Source organism: Marmota monax, unplaced genomic scaffold, assembly GCF_021218885.2.
Source record: "Marmota monax isolate L192 unplaced genomic scaffold, Marmota_monax_Labrador192_F-V1.1 WCK01_AAM20220418_F8-fsc00073, whole genome shotgun sequence".
NCBI lineage: Eukaryota > Metazoa > Chordata > Mammalia > Rodentia > Sciuridae > Marmota > Marmota monax.
The window spans coordinates 3,458,238-3,482,103 of NW_026692846.1; the positions used below are offsets into that span (position 1 = coordinate 3,458,238).

A 23,866-nucleotide genomic window follows, 5' to 3' on the forward strand; every position below is an offset into this window, starting at 1 on the left:
GGTGCTTAACCACTGAGCTACCTCCCCAGCCCTTTTTTTTAATATTTTATCTAGATACAGGATCTCACTGAGTTACTTACGGCCTCACTAAGTTGCTGAGACTGGCTTTGAACTCTCAAACCTCCTGCCTCAGCCTCCTGAGCCATTGAGATTACAGGTGTGTGCCACCACGCTGGGCTTATTTTCCATAATTTTGATAACATTGAACTCAACTTACAGTGAGACTGTGTAAGGATAACATCACCCAAATGGTACTCATGGCTGCCTATTGGACTCTGCTTCTAGCTTTTGAATCTTTTTTTTCTAATATCAGTTCTACAGAGTCTGACATCAAAGCACAGGAATTCTGATCAAAAGTCAATACTGGGGGCTGGGGTTGTGACCCCACCTTTACTCTTAGGAATATGAGAAGGGCTGTGTGTGCTGATCCACAGGTAGCTGGAGTAAACAGGCCAAGACCCTCAAAAATCACATTTTAATAGACGGAGTTATTTCGACAGTCAATGGTAGAGCACTTGCCTAGGATGTGTGAAGCACTGGGTTTGATTCTCAACACCACATTTAAATAAAATAAATAAAGATCCAACAGCTAAAAAAAATAATAATAATAATTTTAAAAAGTCAATACTGGGGGCTGGGATTGTGGCTCAGCGGTAGAACGCTCGTCTGGCACTGGCAGGACCCGGGTTCCATCCTCAGCACCACATAAAAATAAAATGTATTGTGTTGTGACAATCTACACCAAAAAAAAAAAGTCAATACTGTATTATGATGATAATTATCAAGGAATTATTATGAATAGAATTTGATGAGGAAATGTGTTTCATTATGACTTTTTAATATTTCATACCTATCATTTCACAACAAAGTCCATAGTTTCTATTGAGATATAAATTTTAAAAGTCACTACTGGAGCCACAGCCATCACTATGGTAAGAGAATTTCCTCTACCAAACCAGCTCTATTTATACTGTGCTACATATTATTTTAGTATCTTTATTTTATGTTTATTTTAATGTGGTGCTGAGGATCAAACCCAGTGTCCCAGACCTGAGAGGCAGGTGTTCTGCCACTGAGCTATAGCCCCAACCCTGAGTGACACTTTCTGCATATCTATGTTGCAGCATCTAATAAATGGAAAAGGTTTCTTTTCCTAAGGATTTCACATTCTAATTGAGGAAGATATACATTAAGTAAACAACATTTAAAGTTAGAACCTTAGGGCTGCAGTTTTGGCTCAGCAGTAGAGCGCTCGCCTAGCAAACGTGAGGCCCTGGGTTCGATCCTCAGCACCACATAAAAATAAAGATATTGTGTCCAACTACAACTAAAAAATAAATATAAAAAAGTTAGAACTATAATCAGAGTTAAATGCTATGAAAAAAATCTCTCAGGTTGAGGGAATAAAAAGTGACAGAACTCTACAGCAGCTGAAATGGTAAGAGGATTCCTCCTTACACCCTTTGTTCTTCCTTATATAGGTGCACACCTGAGTCTGCAAGGTTTCAGAGGCAGCTTTCATTTTAGGAGATCTATGATTTTTTCTTCCAGTTGTCTTCCCTCTCCTTCAGGCCTTATTATCTCCTCTTGTTGAAATCTTTTAAGGTTCTCAAACTTGTCCTCTAACTCTCTTCCAGCATCTTTAAGTGTTGTTTCTTTCTCATTTATTCGCGGCTTAAACCTGTGTTTTAATCTTCTTCCCTTTGACATTGAACATAAAACTCTTATCTTTTGGCTTCATATATCTCTTGAAAAGTAACTGTCTTGTTCTGGTCCCATGTCTGTAAAGCCTATTTCCTGAAGTTGCAGCACCTATAACATTCAGAGTAATGACAGTGGGTTTGTTCCTTCAGGCCTTCTGTATTGGTACAAAGAAGCATATCCCAGAGCTTCAGAAAGTCACAGTGATTTTAATTTTCCATCTGCAAAATTCCCCAAGGGTAATGATGGCCTCTGACCATCTTTTTTCCAACTTTTGCCTCATTCATACTCTACCACAGCAAAAGGTAGCAGTCATTAGTCAAAGAGTTTTCTTCAACTATAGCTTCATCATCTGTTGTTGGGAACTGATATATTTGGATGTTATTGCTAATCAATTCATTCATCAGCTTACTCTTAAACTTCTGTAAGTCATTTTTACAAATTGTATCTGCCTTAGCAATCAATGATATAATGTTCACTTTATTGTCAATGTTCTTCATTGTCAATAGATCAAAAGATTTCAGAGAATGTCCTGTAGGTGAAATGAAGTAAAGGCTCACATGGGCATGAGTATCAAGAAAGAACACTTAATCATCAGTTCTTCTTGAAGAAAGGCCTCAAACTGAGCATCTGTGTAGTTGACTACTGGTTGGTAGCTCCCTGAGGAGCAGCATTCCTGCTGCTTGAATCCTGAGCCACGAAGCAACTAGAAATGCAGCCTTCCTCTGACCTGCCATCTTGAATCCCCTGTAGTCAGTTTTGTAGTCAGAGTCTTTGAGACCTCCAGTTTTGTTTTCTTTTCCAAGATTCTTTTAATTGTTCAGAATTCTCTGAGGTTTCCTACAAATTTTAAGATGGATTTTTCTATTTCTGCAGAAAACATTGACTAACGTGTAATTTTAACTTGGGGTATGGTGGGTGTGGAAGCAGGAGACCAGTTAGGAGGTAGCAGGGGAGGGAATGAATGGTGTTTCTGAGATAGCACCAGACACAGAAGAGCCTGGACAGAGTTAGCAAGTGTTTGGATGATGAAATCAGTAGGACTTAGTGATGGACTGGATATGGGTGAGGAGGGAAAGAAAGAACCAGGAATGACTCCTCGGCCTGGAGTTGAAGCAAACAACAGTGTCCATTGCTGGCATGGAGAAGACAGGAAAATGAAAAAGGTTGATGGGTATTAAGAGTTGCACAGAGGACACCAAAGTCCAAGATGACCATGAAATAGCCAAGTGGAAAGTTCATGTGTGCTGCAGACACCACAGCTTGGCTGGGTTAGAAATTGTGTGGCATTCAGAGCCACAAGCCTGGTAGGGTGGCCAGGGAAGGAGAACAGCTGGAGAAAGGCAATGCCAGGAGCCAGGTCCACCCTGGTATTGCTCACAGGGGACAGGAGGAATGGAGTCAGCACAGGCAGCGTAAGCTCTGGGGAGCAGGCTTGCTGTAGTCGCCATGGTGCCCATGCATGAAAATCAGAAGGAAGCCAGGAGCCAGGCCTCTGCGGGCCCGGGCTGAGGTTCTGCTGCTGCAGTAAGGCATTGGAGCAGGCAGGAGACTAGTTTATGAATACTGTCATTTCCACTAGCCTTTGGGCTTGGAGACCCCATCTACCTGATCTAGCTTACTTCCGGCCCACCCATCTCCCTGGCAAAGTCCTACATATTCTGTCATGCCTCTCCTCCTCCCAAAGACTTGCCTCCCCTAGCAGGCCCTAGGACTGCCACCTCTCTTACACCTCTCTCTTCCAGTGGACCCCTGCCTGTGCCACTGTGGTCTGTCGGTGAAGCTGGAGCTCCAGCAGCCTGTAGAGCCCTTAAAGACAGAGAATATGTTTTATTCATCTTTGTTTCCCTGAGCCCAGTTTGGAATCTGAAACTGAGAGATTAAGGGGTAAGTTTAAAAATATATTTTTGCTTTAGGGTCCTAATTTCTATGTCCTGGCCATTATTTGTGTAATTATTTCAAATAACAAAAGCTGCCAGATGCAGTGGCACATGCCTGTAATCCCAGTGACTTGGGAGGCTGAGGCAGGAGGATTTCAAGTTCAAAACCAGCCTTAGCAATTTAGTGAGATCCTGTCTCAATAAAAAAATTTTTAAAAGACTCGGGATATGGCTAACTGGTTAAGCATCCCTGGGTTTGAGCCCTGGCACCAAAAAATAATAATAATGAAATAAAATAACAAAAGCTAAAAACACAACAGATGTGAAAGTAGAATAAACATGAATTTGAAAATGACAAAAATAACAACAGCTAAGTGCATTCACTCCTGCATTCTATACTGAGAGAGTGAGAGCCCATGGTAGCAGCCCTGGGCCAGTTGCTGGTATATGCACTCTGCAAGAAGAGATCCCATGGTGCCTATCTTAGATAGAGTGTATGTAACTGTAATTCTCACTGCTGCTGGCAAAGTTATATGGTATAGACCCCTTGGGGAACAGTTAGCATGGTAACATCCTCTTACCATGTTACCCAGCAACTCTACTACTGATATTCACCCAAAGAAACTAATACCATGTCCAGGGGAAGATTGTCACTGGTACATCAGCTTTCTTTACGATGGCCAGGAACAGAAGCACCCGCATGGGCTAATAACACCTGTGCTATGCGCACTCAGTGCGTCAGTGACAGTGACACTCCACAGCAGAGAATTGGTCCACAGAAATCTGGTGCACAGAAAACTGTTTTCTTATTACCTTGGAAGCATTATGCAGAGGAAAAGAAGCCAGACCCAGAGGCAGTCACACTGCACGACTCCATTGTGTGAGATGCTAGATTGGCTAAAACTAATGCACAGTGATGGAGAACAGATCGCAGTGGCCAGCCAGCGGGGACTGGCACTGGCTGCTGAGGGCATGCAGGAAACGCTCTATATCTTAGTTGTGGTGATAGTTACAGGAGCATATGCATTTGTCAAAACTCATTAAATTGCCTATTTAAAAGGGATGTCTTCTACTATATGAAATCATACCCCAGTGAGGTTGATGTAAAAGAAGAGGCACAGTCCCTGCTTTCATGAAGCCAGCGAGTGAGGAATGTAATGCAAGTAATGACAAGAGTGCATGTGGAGTCAACACCTGTGGCAAGTGTCATGCAGGGCTCTGCGGCCTCGCAGAGGAGCCTGAGGTTGGGCTAGCTCCCCAACTAGGAAAGAAGCCTGAGCAGGCCTTGGTTTATCAAGGGCAGGGTCAGGGCTGCTACTGGAATGGCCTTTGCTAATGCAAGAGTTCCATGGAGCCAGACAGCCCAGGGAGAGCAGAGTTCCTCCCTAGAGATGACTCTGACCTGGGACTGATTGCCATCTACACCGTCACAAACTGTTTTCTTATTACCAAAGCAATGCCTCTTGAGTACAGATAGGAAAAAAAAAAAAGAGAAAAGCAGACAGGCAAAAAGAAGAAACTTCACTATATCCTGCCTGCATAGATCTCTGGTGTGCATCCCTCCAGACCCTTCCTATTGAGGGGGCCTTGAACGAGAAGCAGGGATCAGAGGGAAGGGTGCTTCCGACAGGAGAAGGAACAGCTTGCATGAAGGTGGGGTGTGAAGTGAGGTCCCGCTGCGGTCACATGGTTCCTGCTTCCTCAGGGTCTGAGTTAGTCCTCACTAGAGAGAGCCTACCACACAGAGTGAATGATGGGGGTCTGGTTATCCATGTGGAGGTGAGGGGAGAAGGGGTTCAGGAATCCAGCTCCTTCCCCTCCCCAGTGATAGGATGAACCCAGGGCCTGGGCCTGCTGGGCAAGTACTCTACCACTGAACTACACCCCAGCCCAGGAATCCTGCTTTGATGCAGGAATTGAACCATAGTCCCCATGGGTCCCTACCCTCTGGCTTACAGAATTTGTCTCTTGATTCACAAACCACAAAACTCTTAAATACCGCATCAGTGATTAGGCTTGGAGATGTTTTTTTCAGGAATTAGCCCCCAGGGTACCCGTGTGCTACCCACATGGCCAGACTCCTCTCCAGGCAGGACCTGCTAAATATCTCCTTGTGTCACTAACACCCTGTTGTCTTTCTGGTGATGTGGCCATTACAACAGTGGAAACCATTGAGTTTCTCATCTGGGGCCCCTGGGCCTGAATGAATGGCCAGCTGGCAACCAAGAACATCCTGGTGTGGAAGGTCCCAGCGATTGGGCAGGAGCCTGGCCTGGCCCCCACTCTGTGCTGCCCCCCTCAGGCCCAGGTTCTCTCCGCTGCCGTGTGGTCCAGGGAGGACCAATGGTTGCATAAAAGCTGACCTTTGGCAGAGTCCTCCCCACTGATCAGCCTCCCTGTGACCCTCCTGGACAGCTCAACCCAGGGGAAGGCCTGTGCCCTCGGGGACTCCCCACTTAGCTCTTCAGGCCTTGTCCAGCCTTGCCTCCTGATCTCGCCCTGACCTCCTGGAGGCTTTTTTATGTGTGCTCAGTGTCATTATTTCCCACACATGGTTTGTTAAAAATTTGATCAGTGACACTTTTTAAAGCAAGGTAAGGACCGTGGAGGTAGGTACAGAGGCCACTGCCACAGGGGTTTGTAGCAGAGGAGGGAGATTGGGCTCCACTCCAAATCCGGTAGGGGCAAGTGGGAATTTATTGTCAAGGAGCAAGTGGGGTCAGAAGATGGCTAAGGGGAAACACTGGGGGTGAGGAGGATTCTGGTCTAACTGTCCTAACAGGATTCTTGCTCAAGGCTGGCAAGGATGACCTTTAAGTGGTGGGGGAGGAGGAACAGGGTCAGGTGTTGAAGGTGATCAGATATGCAAGGTGGGGGTGGGGAGTCTTGCTAAACTGAGTTAGCAGGGATCTTGTAAATCTGCATTTCACAGGCCTGTGCAGACAGCTTGCCTAAAGCTTAGCCATGCAAGGAATATTTGTCAGGTTTGCCGGTCCAAGCCAGTTGCTTTAGCTCTCTGGGCCATCCTTTCTCCAACCGTAAAAGAACAGAACCCATTTGCAGGGGGTACAAGAATTCAACCAGCAGTGTGAAGAGGCACCTCCAGCAGCACCTGGCGCAGAGAGTACAGTAGGCAAACGTCTGCCCACCCATCTTTCACAATCTCACTCTGTGGATAGAAACCGGAGCATCTGTGCAAAAGGTTTTCTGCCGGAAAGGACCCTTTGAACCAGCTAATTACAAAGGCCCTTTCATTTTCCAAAGTGTCCTGGCTTGGATGACAATTGATACTGTCACCCCAACACTAACCAATCACCTCAATCCCTTCACAAGGGAAGGAAAAGGAACTATCCGAGTGCTTGTTCTATGTCATTTTATAGACTGGGAAACAGGCTGGGAAGGAGTCACCTCCCTCAGTGACAGACAGGTAGGTTGCAGAGCCAGGGTTGGAGCCCCTCCATGTGTGTCTCAGGTGCAGATTGGTTTGCTTAGGATTTACCCAATTAAGTTTAGATTTCTTACATGATGAAATTTTTAGCCCCTTAGGAGGATCCTTGTGTTTTAAGAGCAAAAGCTTATTAAATTTTTCAGGTGAGCAACCCTCTTGGGACTCCTTTGCCTTAATTTCAAGCAACAGAAGTTCAAATAACTACAACTAGCAAAGCACATTCAGGAAAAGCTGATCAGAAGCAGAGAAGGCACTACCGCCCCTCATAAACAGGGAGGAGCCATTTGCTTTTCTCTCTCTTCCCACAGGGCCTGCATGAAGCTTTAGTCCCAGTGCCGGGACCTCATGCAATGCTCTGAAAAGGCATCCACTTTGGCTGGAAACACATCATCTCAGTGTGGTCACCCTTGTGCAAGCTTCTGCAGATTAGAAACAAAGCAGTAATTCCTTAATGATTGTGGCTCCCTGGGTAGGGCCTCATTCATGCCCTGCTGGGCTGTGCATATTGTACTAACTAGAAAGCTATTAGCAGTATGTAGCTAAGGCCTTAAAAAAAGTTTAAAAAAATAACCAAACAAATGGGGACCCAGCCTTTGATCCAGACTGTGCCTCTGGGAATTTCTCTAAGAAAATAATTTGAAATTTGTAAAAGCATTTTACTCAAAGTGATTGAGTGGAAGGTACAATGGGACTATTATGTGAGAAATAAAACTATGTCTTGATCATACCACCTTGAAGTTGGCTGATCTTGTCTGATCTCAGAAGTGCAGCAGAGAGGGGCCTGGTTAGTGCTTAAATGAGAGAAATAAAATTTTAAACCTTTTTAAATGTTTACACATAACTTTTAGCAGCATGGGAAATGGTTTGGTTAAATGGAAAAGTAGGCATAGTTATACACACACTATGATTACAATTGTATTAACTGGAAACTCAGGCTAGGGAAAATATGGAAAGGCATTTAGGAGATAATTCTGCACAGGTCTCAAGTTTCTACACACCTTGCAAGCAAAGGTACAGACAGCCTCTGCTCCAGATAATATTGCAAGGATTTTTGCATAGAGGATAGCCTTGAAATTAGAGCTAGTGTCTCCATCTGGAGCAAGGCAGGTTGCCTGCTGGGTGGGTAACAGAGATACCTGGGACAAAGTCAACTTTGCATACATCTCATTATAAAAGTTTGGGGTTTCCTAAGCTCAGGAGTCCTCATCTATGATGCAAACCTACTGAGTGTGTAGCAGGCAGCTAGGCTACTTCCACATGCCCATGGACATGGGGGCAATTCACACAGCCATGCAGCTCACGAGTCACTGCTGTAATAATGTCTCTGAGCAGGACTTGGAGTCTTCTGTCAGCATATGTGAAACTGTGGCAGACAAATTGTGGATAAGGTAAAATATCAGAATTTCATGAGAAATCAGGCAACATTAACAGTGGTTAAGTCTGAATCACTGACGCCATTATTCTTTTTAAGTGTGTGTGTGTGTTGGTGCACATGTTAGGGATTAGATCAGGGCCTCCTGCATGCTAAGCAGATGCCCTACCACTGAGCAACACCCTGGCCTATCTTGCTATTTTTTTCTACTTTTTAGGCTTTTTTTTTTTTTGTACTAGGGATTGAACCCAGGGGTGCTTAACCACTGAGCCACATCCCCAGCCCTTTCTATATTTTAAGACAGGGTCTCACTGAGTTGCTTAATGCCTTGCTAAGTTGCTGAGGCTGGCTTTGAACTCGCCATCCTCCGGCCTCAGTCTCCCAAGCTGCTGGGATGACAGGTGTGCGCCACCACACTGGCTTAGGTTCTTTTACTCTTATTTTAATCAGAATACTGTGTTTTTACAGTGGAAACAGTGTACAATCAATCTTTGTCATAGATTCCATTTTTGCAAATGTTAGCACCCACTTGCTAAAGTTTGTTTGTATCCCCACATTAGTGCTCGTGGTGTTTTTAGATCATTTCTGGACCTGTACATGTATAGGATAGTGAAAACTTTGGGTCACCAGATGAGCATATTCCAGCTGAGATGAAGCAAGGCCACCCTCTGGCCTTACTGTTTCAGCTGTCATACCCAAAACAAGTATCCTTTTTGCAGCCTCTTTAGCGCCACATTTTTTGCACTTTTGTGCTTTTGTTGGAGATTTTCGTGTTTATAAGGGGCCCCAAGAGCAGCACTAAAGCACTGACCAGGGTTCCTGGGTGCCAGAAGGCTGCGACGTGCCTTATAGAGAAAAGCTTGAATGAACTTCATGTTGGCCATATGAGTTTAATGTTAATTATGTCAACAATCTATTTTAAATAAGGTGTCTTTAAACAGAAAGCACACATCAAATGGCAGTTGACAGAAATGTTGTCACCAGAGAGAGGCTCAAGGCTGGCCGTGGCCTAGCCTAGTATCTCCCGGGGGCAGCTCTTCAGTATTTTCTAATTCAGTGCTTGTGGCCACTTTAACAATGACCACAAGTCATGAAAACCAACTGTATTATAAAACAAAACAAGCCTAGTTGCCCTTGTGGGGAGAAGGTTGCCTAACACCATCCCACAGCCCCTGCAGATAGGACTGGCCCGTGGTGAGACAGCCCCCTCCTGCCTTCCGAAGCAGAGCCCCTAGTGTTGCTGTGACCCTGGCTGCAGCCTGCAGTTCCCTTGACCGTCTCCTTCACTCTTGTGAATCCCAATCACTCATTGTAAAGGAGCATCCTGCATCCTTAGCAGGCCTCGCAGGGTCCCCTGCCCTGCTCACTCTGCTCGGCCACAGCAGGCCTCTCCACAGCCTCATGCCTGCTGGAGATGGTGATGTTAAGGCACCAGAGGCTGCACAGCTTGCCCAGAGGCACAGGATGGAGAAGCAGAAGAGAGAGGATTGAAACTGGGCCTCACCACCTCCAAAACCTGTCTGCTGTCTATGGCAGCCACAGCCTGGTGAGGCTTCCTGCCTTTTTCCACATCCTTCCAGTTCACGAACTTCACTCTATTTAACTCAACTCCCCCACCCCCGGTATGGCTTTGTGCCTTCTCATAGCTGAACTGCAGCCACTGTGTCATTACAAAAAAAAAAAAATTGGAAATAAATTAAAATGTTTCCATCCCACCCCAACTTAATGACTCTCCCATTGGTAAATCCCTCCCAAGCCTTTTCTGTATGCAGAAAAACACTTTCCAACTTGGCATCCTGCTTTTTGCTTATTGTTTAAGTGTTTTTTCTTGTTCTTTATAGGTTGTTCCTCATTTCTTAGACCAGTAGGAGGAAATACATTTAATTGCTAGCAGTGGTTGCAGTATAGTAGTCCAATTCTAGAATATTTTTCTTCTTTCTCTCAGTTTCAGATTTCTTATAATTAGTTTTAAGATAAAAATATGGCTCCCTTGTCAGTCCTCGCTAGTCAATGAATTCTCAACCCCGTGCAGTGTGTGAGTGTAGATTGCGTTTGGTGTCCTGGCCCATGTTTTATGAAAGATGTCTTCATGGTCACCCAAGGAGGGCACCTGGGGGTTTTCATTCTGAAGGGAGATAAACACAGTATAAATTCTGCCCATGTCTCAGGGAGGGAAAAATGTCCTAAAAGTTTAGTAGCATATTGATGGAATTTCAATCACATTTGGTTATCAACAGCCAAGCCAGGAACTTGCCTGGATCCTGCTGCCTGTCCACATAAGAAATAGGCAGATGATGGAAAAAGGAAAATGACTTTTATGCAGCTTGATCAAAGTGGGAAGAAGCAGCTAGATTGCATCTCCCCTGGTCCTGTAGGAGCCATTGCCATTCATGGAAACAAAAGCCAGGTGATGCACACTTGTAGACTTAGTGAGGCTGTGCATGGCTGGAGAAGTCAGCGTTGGCCTTCCCAGATCTGCCCTCAACACTGGGGAGTTTACATTCCCACCCTGAGGAGGTTCAGGAGCTCTCTGCTTAAACTCTCCTGTTGATTCATCCCCCCCCCCTTTTTTTTGGTTAATATTTATTTTTTAGTTGTAGCTGGACCTAATACCTTTATTTATTTATTTATTTATTTTTATGTGCTGCTGAGGATCAAACCCAGGGCCTCGCACGCACTAGGCGAGTGCTCTACCGCTGAGCCACAGCCCCAGCCCTGATTCATCCCTTTGTCTCGAGGAAATCCGGGCTCTTGTCACCTGTGTGGCAGTTCACTGGGTGGTGTGTACATCCCACCAAGGAGCTCTAAGCGTGAGGAAGCCAGAGGCTTGTTTCTGGAGGAGGCAGCGTCTCAATACCTGCCTGTCCCACCTCAGGAGGACCTAGGGCTCCTCTGCATGAGAGCTCTCCATAACTTCCGCCCTTCATTCTGGTGTTTGGACACGTGGATCCATGAAACCCCAATCCCATCTCGGAGACACATCCTGGGACATCGCTGATTATCTGTCAAGCATTGTGGTCCTGTGTCACAGCAGACTTGTCCCATTCTTTGATCTCATTGGCCCCACCTTGGATGGAAACTGTCAGAAGACCGCCCCCCCCCCTTTAGCCTACAGTAAGCAACAGAAGGTATTAGATTAGTTCTTAGGCAAATTTATCTAGAAGTTTACTGTCAAGAATTTTAATGGGCAAGAACGAATACAAAACATCTTCTAAGAGCAAAGCACAGCTGTAGAAAATGCAGCCTGGAAGGCTTTCATTTTGAGACGGTTCTCACTAAGTTGCCACGTCTCGACCACCTGAGCTGTAGGATGATAAGTGTGTGGCCCCGCACAGCTCAACACACCTTAATGACTAGTTCTCTTCTTCCATTATTTCATGTTTCCATACTTTCTTCTCAAAGTTAGTTGAAAAGAAAAATTAACCAAGAACTTACTTTACAAGTCTCCTGACATTTTCTAGAATGACTTCAAGTTATTCTCACAGAACTAACACATAGGACACTTGTACGCTGGCTTTGGAAAATAGGACACCTTCTCGACCAGGAGCTATGAAGCTCCTGTTTTTTGAAAAGTGGCACATTTTTAAGTTTGACACAGCACCTGGTTCCAGAAACTCCAGTCCAAAGGTGGCCACCCATAAGCTGGTCACCAGCTCCCCTCATTTCTTAGGGCATAAAAAGCCCCTGCATCTAATATATTTCCTGAAAATCCAAATGCATGAAAATATATTAGTAAAAGTTATGTGCTGTGCTCTGTGCTCCTAAAAATAAGGCAAAGAAAATCCATTCTGTATAGTAGATTTGTGCAAAGAAACATCATGTCTTTAGTTCTATCATTTTTTTTGAGAGAGAGAGAGAGAGAGAGATTTTTTAATATTTATTTTTTTAGTTTTCGGCGGACACAACATCTTTGTTTGTATGTGGTGCTGAGGATCGAACCCGGGCCACACGCATGCCAGGCGAGCACGCTACCGCTTGAGCCACATCCCCAGCCCTAGTTCTATCATTTTTAAAAAATATCTTTTTAAAATTTTTTAGTTATAAATGAATACAATACCTTTATTTTGTTTATTAATTTTTATGTGGTGCTGAGAATCAAACCCAGTGCCTCACATGGGTGAGACAAGTGCTCTACCACTGAGCCCCAGCCCCAGCCCTAGTTTTATCATTTTATCTAATCAAAGAAAATCAACTTGTCTGTAAAAGTAGTCCTGTCAGATTTGCACTGAAGAATGCCTGTTGAGACTAGGGATGTGGCTCAGCAGTGCTTCCCTAGAATGTCAGAGCCCTGGATTAGATTCCCCAGATCTGTAAAAAAGTAAATAAATAATAAAGCTAGCTAGAGTCCTTCTTATATAAATCAAGATGAATTACCATCTGAAAACAAAGTTTAACATCACATCTTATAACATCTTTAGAATGAAGGTACATTTTACAGCTTATAAAAATTTTGAATACAGGCTACAAGAATTAAGGGTATTTTTACCAATTAAGAACATACATAGGGCTGGGGATGTGGCTCAAGCGGTAGCACGCTCGCCTGGCATGCGTGCGACCCGGGTTCGATCCTCAGCACCACATACAAACAAAGATGTTGTGTCTGCCGAAAACTGAAAAATAAATATTAAAAAAAAAAAAGAACATACATATGTATACTTAAATGTGTTTGTAAACTGTCATAATTCAAACAGTACAACTGAGAAAACTCTTAAGCTAGCCCAGTCTTACACATATTTTTTTTTCTAATTTTTAGTTGGAGATGTTCATGATACCTTTATTTTATTTATTTATGTGGTGCTGTTTTATTTATTTATTTTTATGTAGTGCTGAGGATCTAACCCAGTGCCTTATGCATGCGAGGCAATGCTCTACCACTGAGTCACAACCCCAGCCCTCTTACAAATATCATGTCAAAATCTTTAACCATTGTCTTGAGTTGGAGGGTAAATAGAGTAAGTCTGCCCCTTTTTAATTATAGAAACACAGCTCATGTTATCTAAAGTGACTACAAATGATACATAAGGTATTTTTATGTTATATGGTGTCTTTTCCCCCCCCTTTTGTGTTACTGGGGATCAAACCCAGGGGTGCTCTACCGCTGAGCTACATCTCAGCCCTTCTTCTTCTTCTTCTTATTATTATTATTTTAGATAGTACCTCAGCTAAATTGCTGAGATTGGACTCAAAATTGAAATCTTCCTGCCTTTGCCATCTGAGTTGCTAGGATTACAGGTGTGTGCCACCACTCCCAGTGAATTTACTGGGCAAAAACAAAGGTGTTATTATTATAGAGAGAGTTTAGCAATTTAGCAAAACAATTTAGTTCCCTTTAAAATATGTTAAGACAATAATGATTTGTAGCATTATATCAGGACTACCAGATTTAAAAACTTTTAGAGTATTAGTATCAATAAAACTTATTTCATTATTGTAAGAATAATTTGTTTAATCAGAGTGATACATCAAAGAGAAACTTTGGAACAAATTAAGATTTGAATAAACCCTAACTCTTGTAGGACTTAATTTCTCTTTTAAGCAATAAAAAAAACTAATAAAATCAATAGAAGGCATAAAATCTTTGTTCTTTAATTCAGTTTTTTTTATAACTTTGCTAAGAGCAGATCCTCGTCCTTAAACCCTAAAATTGTGTTTCCAAATATAAAACACTCAGTTGAGGCCAGGTAGAAAATTTATATCTTAAAGATTCAGACCTGTAAACCTTGAGTAACCAGTTTTTATTATCAGTGAGGAAAAAAAAAATCTCAGAGAAACCAAAGCTATTAATCAGACAAAACAAAAATTTATAATTTTTGCATTCACAATCAAAAAGTGAATTTGCTGGGCTCAAAACAAAGTGGTTGTGGGTAAGTTTCATCCATTTTTTGGAGAGAGGCTTATCTGATGACTTATGTTTGGGAAAATGTAGCTAAATTTCTATCCTTGTAGCCATCAAATTTTTATCTCTGTTAAGCCAACTGTCAAGCCACTAAGCATATAAAGTAGTTGTACTAAATCAGAGTGCACTTATAGACACACAGGCCATGCCATACTCGAAACTCTGGGAAGCTCCAGGATAGAATTAGTGCTTTCATTTTTTCAGCAGAGATCTCCCAAAGCAACACCCTAGTTCTCCACTCCTCTGCGCATCTCTTCCAAACAAACTGGCACCATCAAATAGATGACCCCTGTCAGAGACAAGGCCAAATTTTCCTGTTAAACAGTTCAAGAAAGAATCCAAGATTGTATTAAATAGTCCCAGAGGACAGGAAAGAAAGGATGAGGATCTGTGTGACTGCTTATGAGACTAGGGCAACCAGACTTTGGGCAGACCTGTTCCTTAGAATTCCCTTTTCCATTTTATCCAAAGCAGCAGAGGATGGTCAACACTGGTCAAGGGGAAGGAAAGAGAGTCTTGAAATGAACTCAGGTCTTACATCTGCGGGATGGTTCCTTATCAGTTCTGTTCCTGCAGGGGGGCAGTTACCACAGAAGGCAGCCTACTCTAGTCCAGGTCACGGTCATTCTTGGCAGCAAGCCAGGGAACTGCCTGCGTCCCAGCTGCTGGTGTCAGCCACCTGCCCACAAAAGAAACAGGCAACTAATGTACAAAGGAAAAATGAATTTTATGCAGTTTGATCAACTGGGAAGAAGTAGCTAGATCTTCTGCCAGCCTCTAGAAGAGGTTATAATTCACAGTAACAAGAGCCTGTGACACACACAGATTAACCAGGCTGTGCTATGTTGGTGTTGGCCTTCTTGGCATTTGTCCTCAGCCTGAGGAAGTTCTTATTCTCAGCTTGAGGAGATGCAGGAACTCTGTTTCAATCTTTCCCAGGACATTTAACAAATATAGGGCCACCTTGAGTTTCAGAAGGCAGGGACCATTTCTTGCTCATTTGTTTCGCCAGTGCCTGGCACATAGTAGGTACTCAGTAAATATCCTGGGAATAAGAGTTTTCACTTGGCTGGGGGCATCACTCAGTGGGAAAGCACATGTTAGAGATCTTGGATCAATCCCAGGAAGGAAGGAAGGAGAGAGAGAGAGAGAAGAAAGAAAGAAAGGAAGGAAGGAAAGAAAAGAAAGACTGTTCATTTAATTAAGACTCAGTGCCCCCAGGAGAATGACCTTAAAGCTCCTCTAGACTTTGTTTATTTTAAGGAATCCAAGCAGAATTCAGAAAGATAAACCTTGAAGTAAATGAAAAAATTTTAGTCAACAATGAAGTGAGAATCCCACGGCCACGATCCCAGGGAACCTTCTTCTCTTGAGTGCATCAGGCTGATCCGTTCAGGCTGCCTCTGTGAACCACCTCCTCTCACCTTATGACATCAGCTCTGTGCCTTTCAAGGAGAAATCTCTCATCATGGAGACAGAACACAGAGCTCTGGCTGAGCTGCAAGATTTCCATGGAAACACATTTTTTTGAGTGTTCTGTTTGGAATCTATCTTGAAGACATCACTAAAGTAGATTTATGTCAGGGGCAAAAAAACCCTCAGCATTTAAATCCATCTGAACCACACTTAGTGGCCTCTCTGCACTGCAGCTGTGCATGATCACCTGGAGAACCTGGAGCTGCGGGCTCTTCTAGTGCCTGTGGTTGGCTGAGGCATGGCCCCCCAAAAGCCCCATCCTAAACCTGGGGATCTGAGACTTCGTTAAGTCATATGGCAAAGGAGCATTAACCCAGTAGAAGAAATCAGGGGTGCTGATCAGCTGACGAAAGAAGGAGGCTGGCCTGACCACCCAGGCCCAGTAGAGCCCCAAGGTCCTTAAAAGTGGTTGAGGGTGCCAAGGAGTAGAGTCAGAGGGAGAGGTGATGCCATAGTGTGAGAAGGACTCAGCAGGCTCTGAAGAGGCAGAAGAGGCCACCAGTCAAGGAACGTGGCAGCCTGTAGAAGCTGCCAAGGGCGAGGGATCAGATTCTCCCCAGAGGGAACTAGATGGTGGTAGAGGTCACACAACATGGTAAAATGGTAAATATGTTTGAAACCACTGAACTGTACACTTTAAAATGCTGTTTTATGTTCCATGAATTACATCTCATGTAGAAAAAGAGAAAAGAAGCATAAGTCAGAGGCAGACCCTTTTTTCCTGCCTCCGGGTTTGTTATCAAAGGGTGTGATGCCTGGGGTTGCCGCAGCCATGAGACACAGTGGACATGCAGCAGCCAGTCACAAAAATGGGAGGTGCCTGGGCTCTGGATGGCATTGATGAGCCCTCTGGTAACCCTCCTACCCCTGGCTACTGAGTGTGTGCTGGGATGGTGCTCATGGCCTCCATGCTATGCAGATACTCCCTCACTGAGCTGCCTCCCCCACTGACTTCCTGGGATGCAGTGGAATGGGGTTCTCTGGTCCTTACAACCAAGACCATTCCTCCCAGTGCTGAGCCTCTAGGGGACGCTTCTACCCTAGGATTGAGTCCCCCTCAATGGCTTGAAGGAAGTGGCATGTTCCCTATGGATGGTTCTTGCTGTGCCTTCCCCACTGCTCCTGCTCCAGCCACACCCTTCCTTGCCAACTTTAGCCTCTTGGGGCCAAGTCTGCCTCTGTCCCTCCAAGAGTCTCTGTTAGGAGCTCTGTGCTATCCTAAGCCCAGGGCATTGGGGTTGACCAGGTGTCCTCCACCTGCTTCCTAGAGGAAAGCCCAGCACTTGACCCATCACACCCATCAGGTCTTCATTATGGAGCTTGATACTGGCCGCAGCACTCAGTAAGTCCCCAGGAATGACTCATCAAGTTGATCAAAAGGGGTGAGATTGACCTCAGTCAAGTGCGTGTGATGAGATGGAATCAGCACTACATGTCGTCGTTGTGGGGAGAAGTTCAAGTAGTAGCCAAAAGCAGGTGCCAGGCCGCATGCAGAGCTCTTCTCAGGCCCACACACATCCAATCTCCACCACTGCACCCCAAGGTGAGCTTTACTGTCTCCATGTTGCAGGTGAAAAAAGTGGTTCAGAAAGGCGAAGCCACCGAGCTGCCGGTGGGCTGGCTGGACACAAGCTCAGTGCTCTCTGACTCTGTACTCTAATAACAAGGAACGGCCGCACTGAGAGAGTAGTCATTGTGTGCCAGGTGACAATGCAACTCATTTAGGCCTCCTGATTGTTGTTGGCTCCACCTATAGTTCAGCAAACTAAGGTCCAAAGAAGAGAAGAGTTTGTAGCTAACAGGTGGCAGAGTCCTGCTCAGGTAGCAGCAGCTGACTTGAGTCCTGCTCTTGCTCACTGTGAGCACAGCTCTATGGCCCTGGCTCTGCTCATGAGTTGGCACGGAGGCTTGTGCCATCACCTGGACACCACCTGCCAGCATGTGACTAGGACACAGGGAGAAGGAACACCAGTTCCACGGTGGTTTCAGCCCAGGCGTGTTCATATCTCGGGCCTTGCCTCAGGACTGCAGAGAAGGTGAGGGTGCTTGCCTGTCCCTAGGGGACTTCCAGCTGAGGGAAGAGACAGGGTCTTACCAAATCAGGACCTGCCCACTGCTGTGGTGCCATATGGGGGCTGGGGTGGAGGCAGGGCAAGTGGTGACACAGATGAGGGACAGGTAGCGTTTTAGTCAGCTTTTTCACCACTGTGACCAAAAGTCCTGATAAGAACATTTTAGAGGAGGAAATGTGTATCTGGGGACTCACAATTTCAGACATCTCAGGCAACAGACAGCCAACTCCATTGCTCTGGGCCCACGGTATGGCAGAACACCAGGGCAGAAGGGTAGGGTAGAGGAAAGAGGCTCAGGACATGGTCCCCAGGAAGTAGAGAGAGAGCCCTGCTGAGCAAGAACAAAACATAAAACCCAAAGGCTTGTCACTGAGGATCCATCTCCGGTGGCCACACCCTATCTGCCTGCAGTCACCACCCAGGAAAGCCTTGTCAGGGGATTAATGCACTAATCAGGTTAAGGGTCTCATAGCCCATCATTTCACCTCTAACCTTCCTGCATTGCCTCACACAGGAGCTTTTGGGGGGCACTCACATCCAAACCATGACAGGTAGGTGAGCCAGATACGCGGGCCAGGCAGAGAGGGTTCCAGACAGAGGGACAGAGGGAAGCATGGACGTGGCAGTGAGAGCCTGCCTGGAGTTCATCCAGACGGCAGTGACAGGGATGGCCGCATCCTACACCCTGGCCTGGTTCAGACTTTGGATGAGTCACAGTTCTGAATCCCAGCCCTCCCTGCTCATTATCTGTAGGACCTGTGGAAATGCTTCTGACTGGCCGAAGGGACTTCACAGGTGTGATTACAGATCCTGAATGGGGAGCACCACTCTGGGTTATCCAGGCAGCCCCGATGCAATCTCATGGATCCTCAAAAGAGGAAGAAGGTGGCGAGTCGTCTGCCACACAGAGGCAATGACAGAGGCAGAGGAGCCTCCAGGTGTGCAAGGGCCTCAGCAGGGAATGCTGGCTTTGAAGGCTGGAGCAAGCCTGCCTCTCGGAGCTGGGAGGCCCCACTGACACCAAAAAGGAAATGGGGGCTGCAATCCTACAACCACAAGGAACTGAATTCTGCCCATAGTGAAAATAGGCAAGAAAATGGATTCCTGGACGTTCATACAACAGAACTCTGAGATAATCAACTGGTGTTGTTTCAGCTTCTAAATTCCCAGTCATGGGGCTGGGGATGTGGCTCAAGCGGTAGCGCGCTCGCCTGGCATGCATGCAGCCCGGGTTCGATCCTCAGCACCACATACCAACAAAGATGTTGTGTCCGCCGAGAACTAAAAAATAAATATTAAAAAGATTCTCTCTCTCTCTCTCTCTCTCCCCTCACTCTCTCTTAAAAAAAAATAAATTTTCAGTCATTTGTGGCAATAGCAACAGGAGATGGATATACTGCTCCATCCTCTTTCCATTGGGGCAAACTCCATCTTCTTCTTGTCCTTGAGTCTCTCCCCAAGTGCTGGGCTCCCAGCCCAGTTCTCCTAAGTCCATGCACAATTGTCACTTCCAGATGACTTTCTGGCTGGAACGTGGGGGGAAGGTGGGCCTCGGGGAGGCCAAGCTCTGGGCTCCATGCCCAAGCCGAGCTCTGGATACAAGTGTGCTTGTTTCTGAAAAATAGTCAAGTGCTGACCCACTTTTCCCTGACTCTGGCTAAGACACATCCTCTAAAAGGAAATGTATTCCAAGTACACTTTGTCCCTGGGCTGACATCACCCACTTTGATTGGAAGCACAGCACTGAGGAGAGATCTCAGGGGCTGGCACCCAATTTCTGATCATGGAGCAAAAGCCCCACAGATTGCTGGGCCTGGTGTCAGCCTGGTGCTGGGGGTGCAGAGTGGCACTGGAGTCAGTCTTCTGCATGGAATTTGGCCCCCATGCTCTGGCCCTGCTGTGCAAACCCTGGTAGTCTGAGCTGAGCAGTGTCGCCCTGGCTCACAGCAATGGCACGCCAGCAGCCTGGCGTGGGAGCTGCTGTCAGGGCAGAAAGAGTCCCAGGAATGTTACTTCCCATGCACCTGTGGTTTGGGTTTGGTCCAGGTGACTGTTGGAACGCTTTCAGAACTCTGCACTTGCCCTGGCACCCACAGACATGTTAGGGAAAGGACACGGACTCCAGGGTTGGCCAGCTTCTGCTTCAATCCTAGTTCTTTCCTCACAAACTGGTGGACCCCACACTGATCCTCAGTTACTCCATCTGTAAGGTAGAGGTTGCATCAATTTTCTATGGCTGCTGTAACAAATTACTGCAAACTCAGTTGCTTGAACTGAACAAATTTATTATCTTCAAGTTCTATGAGTCAGAGCCAGGTGCAGTGGTGCACAGCTGTAATCCCAGTGACTTGAGAGGCTGATGCAAGAGGATCACAAGTTGGAGGCCAGCTTGGGCAACTTGGCAAGACCCTGTCTCAAAATTAAAGTGGCTGTGGATGTAGTTCAGCGGGAGAGCTCTTGCCCAGCATGCTTTAGGCCCCGGATTCAATCCCCAGTACTAGAGGAAAAAGAAAAGACAAAACAGTTCTGGAAGTCGAGGTCCTGAACTCAGAGAATACTGCCAAATGGATACCTGTGCACTAACGGCAAGCCTCATCAGGTACCAGTTTTATATTATTCATCACTCCCACACTTTTTGCTGAATTCTCCCTCTCTCTCTTCTTCTTTTTTTTTTTTAGAAGAGAGAGAATTTTAACATTTATTTTTTTAGCTTTTTCGGCTGACACAACATCTTTGTTTGTACGTGGTGCTGAGGATGGAACCCGGGCCGCACGCATGCCAGGTGAGCGCGCCACTGCTCGAGCCACATCCCCAGCCCCTCTTTCTTCTTTTTAAGACAGGGTCTTGCTAAGTTGCTCAGGCTGGTTTTGAACTCCTGGTTCAAGGCATTCCCCAACCACAGTCTTCAGACTAGCTGGGACTTTGGGTCCCCACCATGCTTGGCTTACCAGCACATTTTTTTTAATCAATTACATTTTTTAAAAAGTATTGTTTTAGTGGTAGATGGACACATACCTTTATTTATCTATCTTTACGTGGTGCTGAGGATCCAACTCAGGGCCTCACACGTGCTAGGCGGGCCTCTGCCCCTGAGCCCAGCCCCGCCCCTTCCTGGCACCCTTGAAAGCACCCCCCACCCACGTGTGTTGTGGCTCAGGAATACTGTCTCTTGCTACTCAGTTTGTATTTTTTCATGCTGCTGAACTTCCCAGTTCTTCTTCTGTGGTTTCCAGCTTGTGTCACATGTACAAGACATTTCCAGCTCTAATGTAACACAGGAGGACTGTATTTTATCCTGGTAATTTTATGACATTGATTTGTTTGAATAGACTTTGCTTCCATTGGTCATTCTAACAGTTCATAGCAAAATCCCACAGAAGGGACCGCGCTCCCCCACACACCTGCCTTCCCAGCTGTCTGCATGGCTGCAGCCCCTACATCAACAGCACGCTCCAGGGTGGCGTGCTGGCGGCAGTGAGTGTGCCTGCACTGTCTGTCACACCAGGTCACTTCAAGTCCATGGTTTACAGCAGGTGTTGCCGTGATGTGCACTCCACAGTGTGACACCTGTACACTGACCTGCGTCTCACGCTGCAGTCTCTCTGCCCTTCCATCCCTGTGCTCCAGCCCCCCTTCCTGCTGCAGGCCACCCCGTCATCTTACTGCCTTCTCCAGAAAGCCTTAGAGTTGGGACTTTTTTGGGGGTGGTGGTGCAGGGGATTGAACCCAGGGCCTTAAAGAGTCATTTGAGATTGGCTTATTTTACTTAGTAATATACATTTAAGGTTCTCACGTGTCTTCTCATAGCTTGATAGCTCACATTTTATTTATGCACTCACCTACAGAGGGGCTTCTTGTTGCTTCCAAGTTTTGATGATTATGACTAAAGCTGGTATAGACATCTGTGTGCAGATTTTTGTGTGGACGATAAGATTTCAACTCTTGGGTGAATACCGAGGAGCATGATGGTTGGATCACATAGTGAGAGTGTATTTAGTTGTGTAAGAAACTGCTGACCCGTCTTCCCCAGCAGCCGGCCGCTCCCGCATTCCCAGCACCAGTGACTGCGAGTTCCTTTGCTGCACATCTCGGCCAGTACTTGGTGGTGTCCGTGTGTTGGATTTGGGCCTTTCTGATAGGTCACAAAAAATTTGAATTTACAAATAAGCATAATTTGCAATTTTATTTATTTTTAAGTCTGTTCCTTGAAAAGTGACCTGAGATTTTTCTGAAGAATTCTCAAAATTGACATACTTGACCTGTATAACCAAGTACGCTATTATTGACATTTAAATGTTTCTTAAGTAGCTGAAAATGATGTAAGTTCCAGCATTAATAAATATTGAACTTTTGACGTAAAATGTCACTTTTCAATGTTTCCAGAGGAATGTGAACACATGGAGGCCCACTGAAGACACACCTGGCAGCTCCTCTCCGGCCTCGGAGTTGCACTTTCTTTCCACTTCTCCCAACGAGTTTTGTCCTTTGCTGAAATCCTTTTTTTATAGCTCCCTTCAATAAAAATGTTTAAAGACATTGAAAATTTAAAAATTCCACTTGGGAGGCTGAGGAAGGAGGATCACAAGTTCAAGGCAATCCTAAGCAACATTAAAATAAAGAAAAGAACTGGGGATGTAGCTCAGTGGTAGAGGGCTTGCCTAGCCTGTGTGGGGCCCTGGGTTTGATCCCCAGACTGCACAAAAAGAAAAAAAAAAAAGGAATTTTAAAAATTAAAACTTCCTAAGACTATAGGCTCTTTTTAAATTTCTCTCTGTATATGTACACACACACACACACACACACACTTTTTGTTTGTTTGGTACAGGGGTTTGACCTCGGGGGTCACATTCCCAGCCCTACTTTGCGTTTTGTCTCACTGAGTTGCTTAGTACCTTGCTTTTGCAGATGCTGTCTTTGAACTCACTGTCTTCTCGCCTAAGCCTCCTGAGCTGCTGGGACTACAGATGTGAGCCATCATGCCTGGCCTAAAATGATATTTTTGAAAGTTTTTTTTAAAGTCAGGGTCTCACGTAGTTGCTGAGCCTGGCATTGAACTGTGGCCCTCCTGCTTCAGCCCACGAGTCACTGGGATTATAGGTGTGGACAGTATGCCTGGCCTATAAGTCTAAAGGCTGCAAAAATCTGAATACTTTTCTTCTTCCACTGATATATTATTAAAGTTACTATTGGCACACAATTGACCCAAACATCATACATATATCACCAACTCTGATAGAATTAAGTTAAGAAACCAGGTGCTGTATTGTCCTTAAGAAAAGGGGGACTGTAAAATACCATGTCCCTGAAATCCCTCTTTTTTTTCCCCAAAACTTAGCCAAGTTAAGGGAACAATGACAGTGAGTCTGGACCTGAATGTGTGGACACCTTACCTGGGAGCACACCGGCACTCCCGTGTGGTCTGTGGAAAGTTGCCCTCCATAAACGCCAGGACAGCTGCCCCCGGAGGTGGTCACGTGAGCTAACTGAGCGGTGGGTGCTGAGGGTGTCACTGCGTCTGCAGCCTAAGCTAGGAAACCCCTTTCTCTGTGGGGACGGATCAGAGCTGAGGCCACAGTGGAAAGGACACATGCCACTTGCCTAGCTGGCCGCCTCTGGACTAAATGCCTGAGGAGAGGAGGTGCTGCTTGGCGAAGACAGTGAGGGACGAGGTGCCATCTGTTCAGCATGGGGCATCTGGCCTTCCTGGGAGCGCTTCTTAATAGAGCCTTACCCTTGTGCATTGTCTCTGGGTATCCCCCTGCCCTGGCACAACCGGGGAGTGGGCACAATGGTACAGAGGCCCTGCTGTAGGGCCAGCTCCTCAGGAGGCCGAGGCAGGAGTTCAAGACTGGCCTAGGTGACCTATCAAGATGAATAATAGTCAAATTAATAAGTAAGAACTTAAGATTGACGCATTCATTTTATACATTATGAACTTTATTGAACACGTCATATTGTTACTATTTTACAGTGCTGGGAATTGAACCCAAGTCCTTACATGTGTTAGGGAAGTGCTCTACA

General features: G+C 45.6%; 1 pseudogene; it reads right to left on the reverse strand.

Annotated features, from left to right (window-relative positions):
- Positions 1–1,518: 1,518 nt before the first annotated feature.
- Positions 1,519–23,866, reverse strand: part of LOC124095720 (septin-14-like) — a 34,814-nt pseudogene continuing 12,466 nt past the window's right edge.